Genomic DNA, 10,065 nt, shown 5'->3' with positions numbered 1-10,065 from the left:
ATCTGGCCCCAAATACTTTTCCAAGACCTTCTCCATCTTCAAAGATGAATAGCAAGACAAAAGAAAAAGGTATATATAATGAGAACTAGTGTGGCTTAGTAACTCTCCATCTTGTAGTTTAAACATGACACAAGTGCAAAAGATAACAGTAATCACCAATGAACTTTCCAAATAAAGGGACTTCTTTTAAAAAAGTTATAAATTAGTTATAAATTTACTTGGTACTTTTGCATTTTCACACTGGATGGAAAGAGCATTTGCCTAAAGTATTCATTCAAGTGAGCTGACCTCTAGACCTCAAGTGAAATGCAAAAGCCATTTCTAGTCCCTGTAAACCCCAAACAGCCCGACCCTCCGGGCTCGTGCTATGAAACTTCATTTCACGAAGGTGGCCGATGTTTGCCTGTGCCTCACGCTGAAGTGACAGGCATGGGCTGCAGGAAAGCCCACTGGACTGTGTGCGGTTCCCGTCAAAATGGAGATATACATGACGGGACTCGGGCCAGGCAGAGCACGGCGTTACTCTCTCTCTCTGTGGCTCGTGTGTGACTTTGAGCCTAAAACTGCAGACACCTTTTCCTCCCCTGGAGTCGGCTTTATAAGGATCCCAGTATATGCCCAGCTACGTCCGGCAGTTACCTGCCCACGGCAGCCCGACCCGAGAGAGCGGCGAGCCCCGGGCGGGCACGGCAGCCAAGTTGCCACCGCTCGCCTTGCCATGGCCAAACCCAGCTCCGAGTGGCCCAGACCCACTCGCGTCTCTTACTCATCAGGAGAGCGGTGCCTGCCCCGTGCAAATTAACGGGTCTGTGACCCTCCATCGCTCCCGGGGGTCCCTGCCCTGCCTCCGCCCCCGGGCACGGCGGCCGCCCTCGGCCTCTGCTCCTTCCTGGTTGCCGGCGGCTGCCAAGGGGCGGGCGGGCGCCGGCAGCTGCCGGGCACACCTCCCGCGCAGGTACCCGGGGCCAGCCGCCCGGCTTCCAAGGGGAGGGCCGGGGTCAGCAAGAAGCAGGGGAATAAACCACACAGCGCCGACACCGAGCGCGGGCAGCTCCTCGCCGGCGAGGAGGCGCGGCTGTGCGGCGGCGGCGGAACGCGGCGCGGAGGTTCCCCCCTCCCTCTCCCGGCTCCATCCCTGCCTCTCCCCGCACCTGGCGGGGCAGGAGGTGTGTGCGCGCTTCCCTCTCGCACCTCGGCTGTCCCGGCCCGCTGCATGCAGCCCCCGGAACGCCGCAGCCCAGGAGGACGTGCCGGGTGCGTTGTGATTTACTAATTTCTCTCTTATTTTGTGGGGTTTTCTTTTGTTTGGTTTGTACGGTTTTCTTTCCTCCGGGCGGCTCCGTGGAGGGGAAGGGAGAGGGGCCGCCGGGGCCTCCCCACCGCCGCCGCCGGCCCCGGGGCCGTGTCCGACCCGCCGTGTGTTGTTGTTGTGCTCCGGAGGAGGCGGCAGAGCGAGCGCCCGGGGCGGGGGGGAGGCAGCGTTTGGACTTGTTTCTCTTCCTCTTCGCCGTGCAAGCGCCGCGTCCCACCCTCCTCGGCGGGGCAGCCGCGGGGGCTCGGCGGAGGGCGGGCGCTGCGCAACACCTGGAGCAGGTGGCGGCGGCACGGGCGGGCAGCGCTTAGGGGTCCCCTGGGCTCCCTCCGGGCAGGGATCAGGTACCTGCGCACAGGGAAAGCAGCGCTCGGGGCGAGACGGCTGGGGAGGGCAGGACTGGGCAGCTGCCCGGCCCCGCGGAGGTGTCTCGTCCTCGCCGTCGCCGCGGGGGCCGCGGGGCTCGCCCTCCGTCGGGGCGGCTTTGCCTTGCATAACCGGGCGGGAGGCCCGAAGTCGGTACCTTGGGCTTCCGGTTTCACATCGTGGCAGTGAACAGAAACGTCAACAACTTCTCTCTTTTATTTATTTTTTTTTTAATTTTATCATCTCACGGGGCCAAACCTCACGACAGGCGCCGGCGGAGAACTGAGGAGCGGGGCAGGTGCAGCCCCTGCCGCGATGCCACCGGCTGCCCCCTCCGCGGCTGGGCACTCGCCGGCTCTTGCAGGGATTTCCCTGAAGTTTCTGTGAGGAAGGCTCGGACCGGGCTGCTGCGGCTGAGAGGAGCCGCCGGGACGCTCCTGTCAGTGCCCTCGGGGCCAGCCACCTCCTCCGTCCTCCGCGGCTCGACTCGCTCGGAGCTGCCGTGCTTGTGATGCGTGTCACCGGCTGTGCAAGGGCTGCGCGGTTGCGTAGAGGGTTTGACGGGGTTTAAAATAACTGTGTGTGTGATGAGCTGTGGCGATAGCAAAGGCTGCAGTTTTAGTGTCTTCATACGCTTGTGGGGACTTTTAAAAAAATCGCTGCACGATTTGTCCTGGGAAGAATGTAAACATAAATTTTTTTGTAATTTTAAGTAGGTCCATCGTGATAGTATTTCCTGTGTGCATCACCTTTATCCTTCAGTATTACCAGATGCTACATTTGGAGGAAAGTTGTTTAAAATAATATGAAAAAACTGGGACCAAAGTTTTCTGCCTTTTCAGTGGAACCAGAACTGAGTCTTGGATCATCGAGAGTGACAGCATATATATTGAGCTGTTTTATTTCTATTATATCCACGAATTACTTTTAAAGTGCTGAGGCTAATATAGTTCTGTGGCTATGGAGTGCTGCTAGTTCAGAGATAGAAACAAGTCAACCTGTAGATGGTGGGTGATTGTGTATAAAGGCTTGACATACCTGGCTGGAAGGATGATTACCCTGTCAGTCAAGGTAAATAATAACAACAGAGTAAGAGAACAGTTGTGATTTATGTTAATGATTTGATTACTGTTGGCAGTCAAGTAGGAAACAGTTTTCTAAAATCTTTAAATGGTGTTAGAGCAGTTAGTAATAACTGGTATGAGTGTGTGGCAAAGCTGTCGAGTCTCATGAAATATATATTTTTGTTTTACATCAGCTCTGTCTGTTGCAGAGTGAATTCTGAATCACTCTGAAGAACACCTATGAGAACATTATAAATGCCTTACCAAGCTATACCAAAGTTTCTACTGGTAAGTGCCTAGAGAGAACCAGGATAGGGAAGTGCCTAGAGAGGACTAGGATAGGGAAAGCTTGCAGTGATCCTTCCCTAGAATATTCTCTCCAGGCATCTGTGGCTCAAGAATTCCCTTGGGTAGAAATGTTGCCTTTGTGCTTGACAGACACAAAATTTTTTTGTTTTTTTTTTTTTCTTTGATCTTATACAGTAGTTTTTGAAGCCATGTAGACTTTTAGTCCCTGGGAAATACGTAGCCAGATGAAGCATTCTGCAGACATTATTTATCACTGATAAGATGGTCAGAGGGCAATTTCTTGTTTACAAAGGCCCATGAATAGGAGTTACATTGATAGATACTACTTTTCCAAGCAGCATTCATACATTAGACTCTAACACATTTAAAATAAAGCTTAATATTTATAATGTAAAGAAAAAGGCATAGAGCTTTTCTAATGTATTCTAATAAAATGGATTCAAATTCATTTTCACTACTTTGGGAGAAAGCCATGAATAAAATGTATTGTCAGTTTCACTGGATTTATAATAAATGCAGAACTAAGAACAGAAATTGATTTTATGTTATGCTGTGCAGCTGAAGAATATTCACAGACTTTCAAAGTCCCTATTCTATCATGGTAGTTAATATGAATAAGGTAGTGAATGTTACAGTCACTATTGTCACTAATGTGGAGATAAATTTTATCTCAGATCCTAGGTGATAGAAATTGCAACCCATTACTTAAAAATAGTTTCATATTTTTAATTGCTTAATTCTATGTGTTTGTGAAAATAATTATGGCAAAAGTGTTCTTGCATTGAGATTTATTTCTTATAATGTCAGCTCCCATGCAATACCTAGGTTTCTCGTTAGCTAAGGCCTTACATCCTCTTTAAAGACAAGCCTGTCAGAATTCTAGAAATCATTGACCCAAAGCACTGTGCACATGCAGAGAGGATTTTACCTGTTTTCCAGGCATGGCAACAATCAGAATTTGATATTGGTCACCCCACTAACTGATAGCATAGTTGGGACATGCATCAAGTTCTTTCTGGTTCTGAGAGTTTGAGAAGATGAGTGTTAGTGATGTGTGGGATTACAAATGAATATATGGTGAAATAGTAATGGTAGGATGAGGCAAGAGAGCAACCCATCTGAGTCTCAATACTACTGTGTATGCATAAATTTCTTGTTTGTTCTTTTGTGATGGTTTTATTCAGTACTTGATATAAACTACCCATGTGGTTAAAATAGCAACTTCAGTTATTTATTCCATCAATTAGAATGTATAGTTACAGTTTAGGCTCTAATTACTCTGCTACATGATTGTTACGACTAAAGTAACACTGTGAGAGAAGGCCAAATAAACTGAAATAGACATCCCATACTTTACTTGAAGCATAAGTAGCAAAAGTTGTTCATTGTTGAAACTGATACGCTACCTGTTTTCTCTTCTTACCTGCCAAAAGGGAGAGCCGTGAAAGCAGACTGGCGCTCATATATTAGAACCTGGGCCATTCTGTTCAAATTTTTACTTACCAAACTGAATTGATTTTATTTATGTGAGAACATAATTTTTTACAGCTAACACTATCAAATATCAATGAAGTCAACATTAATTGTGGATGAAGTTTAATATTTTCTGTCTAAAATGCTGAAGGGATAACTGATGTTTAGTGGGAAGAAGGCTGGAAAGTTTGTAGTCTAAGACTCTCATCTTGTGTGCAGGTTTAAAGTGTAAACTCTGTCATGGATTAAAGGACCAGCAGAGTCTTCTGGATCATTGGTGAAGTGTTTTGTCCTGTTGTGTTTAATTACCTGAATAATTTTTCTCTCAGGCAAGATATCAGGTTGAAACTGTTAGCCACGTTTTCTGCGGCAAGACTCTTAAATAAAGGAAAGCAGTGATGAAGAGCAGAAGGTTAGGACCTTTTATGTCCGGTTTGGATACAGCCATTTGATAGTCTTTTATAAAATGGGAATTTGTCTGGTTTCTTTAAAATACGCTGTTCAAGGTGGAAAGGTGTCCACACTTGTTAGGTACTTCAAAGAGAAAATCTGCAGGACACTGTCATTTCTGAAGAAGCCTGAATTTATATCTATTTTTAAAAAAGTTAGCACCCAAGTGAAGACAGATCAGAAAAAGGATATATGCTTGAAAGCTCAGCTTCTCGAATCAATTGTACAGCTGGAGTTTCAGGCAGGTAACTCTAGGCTCCAGTGCTTTATTTGCATATTTCTGTGTGTTAGTACCCATTTTGTGGGGCACTCAGACTTCTGCACAAAGATTTGGACCTAATTAGATGATTGCTATGAAATTAACTAGTTGGTCTGTGATAGACTGATCCAGTTGCCAAATTGGCTTCAGTGGATATTACATTAGGGCTGTATTACAGTAGCTTTCAGTCATAGTTCTGGCGCTCTCTCTCTAGTAATCATTCTGTGGGCGGATTGTTCTCACTCTGATGAGACTACCTGTGAGTGTTGCATTGGAGCTAAAGGAGCACAATATGGTGATACTGACAAGGCTGCAAATTTAGATACTACATTTGAAACCTAGTTCTCTAAGGGTTTGCCAACCTGAGAATTGAGACAAAATACTCGTTGTTAGGCTAAGCACTGTAGAATTGGCTGTGGCTGGAAAGAGCTGCGCAAAACTCCATTGACATCTCGCACCCAGGGAGACAATGATAGTGTCCAATCTTACATATTCAGTGGCATTAAATAAAGGCTGTGTCACAATCAGTTTTAGATTTTCTTTACTTAATAACTTAATTCAGATCACTGTGTATTTTCTATGTTCATTTGGTTGTTTTCTTGTCTTGGTAGCACATGAAGAAATGTCTGCTTGCGTCTAGTCACCACACATATCAAATGTAATCCTGTTTGAATCTTTGTGTCACATGGGCTTTTGGGGAGAGGAGTAAATAATTTTCATGTTAGTTATGTTTATGATTAAAAATCTCATTAACTTCTCTAAATAACAAGTAGTACTCATGTTTCCTTGCTTTGCCATCTGTTTTCAGAGTTTGGTCTTTGGATTTTTTCAGAAGACTTTTTCTTGGCATCCAGGAGATATTGGGCAAACTCTGACAAATTTTCTACACCTTAACTTCTTACTTGAGATGTTTGCAAAGACTGACCCTTCTGTAAAAGGTTGATTATCCTGAGTTTAACTTTTTTTTGTAGAGATTGACATACATCTTACTACTGTTTTTTTAAAGGATTCAGAATCTATTATGAACATTTATTAGGTGGCTAAAGAATTTTTGCCTTGCAGATACTTAAGCAGTTCCTGACAACAGTATTTGGATTTTAATGTTCTGGGGTTTTCATATTCTGAAAGAAGCTTTATGTTTCTTGAAATGCTCTGTTAAAAATAAGTAGAGAACTCTTTGGTTAATGTGGAGTGAGATCATTCCTATGAGGCTTCTTGCATCAGTTGCAGTAACTGTGAAATCCCAGCACTGTTGCTTGGAATAGCTGTAAATCTTGGACATAACCCAGGAAAGCCCACACAAAAAGCACGTGAGAGAAAAACAAGAAATAACATGGAAATTTCCAGCCAGTATTTTTTGTTTCTGTAGTGATTTTGAAATAACTTGGTGGGGAAGATAGTTTTCTAAATATTTACTTAACTATTGCTTTTTATTTTACTACCACCCCCCCCACCTCCCCCCACCACCCCCCACCCCCGCTTCCCACTGGAGCTTTTGGAAGGCCTTTCAAAGGGGAGAAACAAGGAAAGTAAAAAATCTGAAAAGACTAGTCAAATCAGAAGTTGTTTTGTTTTTTTTTTTCCTTTAAAATACACAATGACTGAAGGTATAATAGCTGGTTTTATATATTTTTTTTTTTAGTTTTCAACATTTATCAATTTATCAGCTATACTAGGTTTGTTTTGCACATTGCAAAGAAAAATGTTTTTAAAATTTAACTTTTTTGTGTTTTCTTCCAACACTTGTAAATTTTTTTACTGTATAATTGCAATTCTTAGTATTTATTTTTTGAAACACTTAGCGATGCTTTAACATTTGTTAATGTTTAAATTCAGGTCTTTCCAGATTGGTGAAGTTAACAACCGAAGAAATCTAGTGTCTATTATTTGAAAGTGAGAGGAAAAACAAAGCAAATACACACCAACATCTATTCTTAAAATTAATTCAGGCATGTAATATGTTTTTCTGTATGTTTACCTGGTGCATTATCTTTGGGTTCTGCTGAAGAGTTGAAATCTGTAGATCAGAAATGAAAGTACGTTTGTTTTTAGCCTAATTCTTACTTGGAAGTCACAAAATTCAGGTAAAACAGTGCAGCTGGACAATTTATAGCTATCTTTGGAATTCAGACAGTTAAAGAGGTTTGGCAGTGTGAGAGATCAGTGCTGCCAGACATATAAAGCTGCTCTGGCTGCATTTTTGACTCAGTTCTTCTGATTGGTCTTCTGCATACATGCAAGACCATGAAAAATAATGGTTCTATGTAATGGATAAGGTTAGGTGAAGGACTCACATAACACAAAAACAACCTGTCATCTGAGTGAGGATATGTTTGTCCCCCAAAGATTGGAAAAGTCCTGAAATACAGCTCTTCTGTACCTGTAAGTGCTCTGCCAGGTTTGGTTTTGGGTTTTTTTTTTTCAGTTATAAATTTGGCTATGGTAGTTTTCAGAGTAGAGAGCAGAGGTGTATTCTGGGTACCTGAGTATTGAAGGGTCTTTCGGGTGACAGTGTATAGTTGCTTCATCTGTGGTGTCTCAGGATCTACTGTCAGCCCTTTCTGGGCATGGTCTGGCCAAAGTGTGGTATGGTGTTAAGCCAATCATGAGGTATGTTCATCTTTGAACATAAGTTTCATTGGTAAAACTGCCACAGTAAAATCATAGTTTCCAATATAGCCATAGAATTAGAGCCCTAAGGACAGTTGTCCTGTACTTTCTGCTTAGTATTCGTATTCCTAGTTTTCCCTGATAGAGTTCAGATGGACAAACTGAAGTGTGGTAGTGTGGTTCAGGTTGGTAATGGTAGTTGGGTGCATTAAGTGGTAGAGGTGGTTTTTGCTGTCTATTCAAATCTTTTATTCCTCATCAGCCTCACAGTGTCACTTTCACTTTGTCCACCACAGCTGGTCAAATCTCACTCATTCCTCAGGCTGCGTTAGTACCTAGAAGGTACAGAGTAGCCTTTCTTTTTTTTTTTTTTAATGCAGCAACTCTGCAGATTCCAGTGACAGTTGTTACTGTCCTCCAAACCTGAGTGTCATCAACATATTCCTATGTCATTGCCATTTTCTTCTGACTAACATATTTAATAATATATGCATATATTTAGAACTTCTACTGGCTTCCTATAGTACCCACTCCCAGTAAGTGTTCCTGGAATTTGTGACAAATTCCTTGAGTAACCTAGACTTAGTTGATCTTGGAAGAGACTCATCAGCTTCTGGGATGGCAGTTAAAGCCACAGCATCTCATGGTTAATAGCAAAACATTGCTTTATGATGTTGTGTCATGTATTGTAGTGCTTTTCAGTTATCTTTCTCCATCATTGTTATTTCCCAGATGTCAGCGTCACTCTTCTAACTCTAAAAACATGAGTCCTTAGTTAAACTCTCTTGTCAGATCTTGTTAGTTCTCTAGATGAAAAGTAGTGTTGGAATATTCCCTTACAGAATTCACAGTGATTAAAATAAAACAATATCCTTGTCCCTATGGGTGTTAAGAAGATACCCAAGAAATTAGTGTGGATTTGTGCATTTACTGGGTTTTCTTCTGTTGTGTGAAGGATGTCTGTAAAAGTTTGTGTCCAGAAAGGACCTGTTACAGTGAAATTATGACAGCAAAAGCTAAAGCCAAATGAAGGGAAAATAATTGTCTGATGTTTTTAGTAGTTCTGTGGTTTGGGATAAAATACTGATGAAACAATACAAAGTGGTCATTTTAGAGATTGACAGGTGCCTCAGAGCTTTATCCATAAGGAATGATATAATCATTATAATAGGAAACTTTTTGACCCTTATTGTGCTACAATATTTTGACAGCTCACACCTTTCTAGAGAGCTAAAATAGGAGTAAACCCCATAATCCCAAAAATTACTAAAATCACTGTAAAGTTACACAGTGATCCCATTTTAATTTGTGTCTTGAAAAATAGTCAGCAGTTTGATTCCAGGCATTTTCATCTCTACATTACTTACTTTAAAGAAAAAAAAAACTACAATGCCTAAAAGGCTGACCAAAATACAATGGTGAACTGTTTTGAAAATGATTGCCTGGTGTGCCTCATGTATTAACAAAACTGGTGATAGCAAACGTGGGTAGAACCTTTTCACGGTTCTTAAATCAGCCTTGATGTTAACTCTTGTTTTATTTTTGTGAAAGGAGAAAGAAAACAGGGATATTTTTTTCCATGCTTGTTTTTTAGCTTAATTTACCTGCTTAAATAATTGGGACATACCTAAAGCACAACAGTTGCAATTATTTTGTGCTTTGGCTCTTGCTGGGTTTTTTACTCTTAGACCCTTTCCTTAGATGGTGGAAGGTACTTCATTGAGGTACTTGTTACTAAAGTGCATAGTTTCTACATAAAGAAACTCCCTGGTTTAGGTTTTTTTGTTACCTTTTATCTGTACTGTTACTTTGCCCTTACTTGCTCATGGAAAAGAGATGAGTGTAAGGTTTTGCATAGCTTTCATCAGCATAGTCTGACTCAGCACTGTTCACCTGGAGGGTACGCAATAATTTGGCTTTGGTTTTGTTTTTCAAATTGTCAATTGGGAATTAACCCATAACAGAATCACAAAGAAAAGTTATTGCTTTAATGGAAATTTTAGTAGGTGTTTTTTAACTAAATGCAGGACTGTTGATGTTGAAAAGTTAATCTTAAGTTTTGGCTGATTAGTTGAGTGTGTTGTGAAATACTCTATTTTTCTCCTCCTCCTATGGTAAAAAGGCCTTGTATGTGGTGTGGTTACTGGGTTTAGGGGTTTTTTGGTTGATTGGTTGGTTTGGGGTTTTTTCCCACTTAATTCTAACTCCTGAATGCCACAACC

The 10,065-nt window shown here is 42.2% G+C and overlaps 1 protein-coding gene across 4 annotated transcripts in view; it reads left to right on the top strand.

Annotated features, from left to right (window-relative positions):
- The first annotated feature begins 900 nt into the window (after positions 1 to 900).
- MBP (myelin basic protein) overlaps positions 901 to 10,065 on the top strand; it is a 114,404-nt gene continuing 105,239 nt past the window's right edge. For 2 of the 4 annotated variants that reach the window (XM_071554943.1, XM_071554939.1), the window contains exon 1: positions 901 to 1,254. The gene's annotated coding sequence lies outside the window, so the exon portion shown is untranslated. Of the gene's footprint in view, positions 1,255 to 1,598; positions 1,657 to 2,244; positions 3,031 to 10,065 lie in introns of those variants that run through there. The other 2 variants (XM_071554942.1, XM_071554940.1) reach the window with 2 other exon arrangements.

This window comes from Pithys albifrons, chromosome 4 (assembly GCF_047495875.1).
Source record: "Pithys albifrons albifrons isolate INPA30051 chromosome 4, PitAlb_v1, whole genome shotgun sequence".
Taxonomy (NCBI): Eukaryota; Metazoa; Chordata; class Aves; order Passeriformes; family Thamnophilidae; genus Pithys; species Pithys albifrons.
This window is presented reverse-complemented; position numbering and strand designations above follow the sequence as displayed.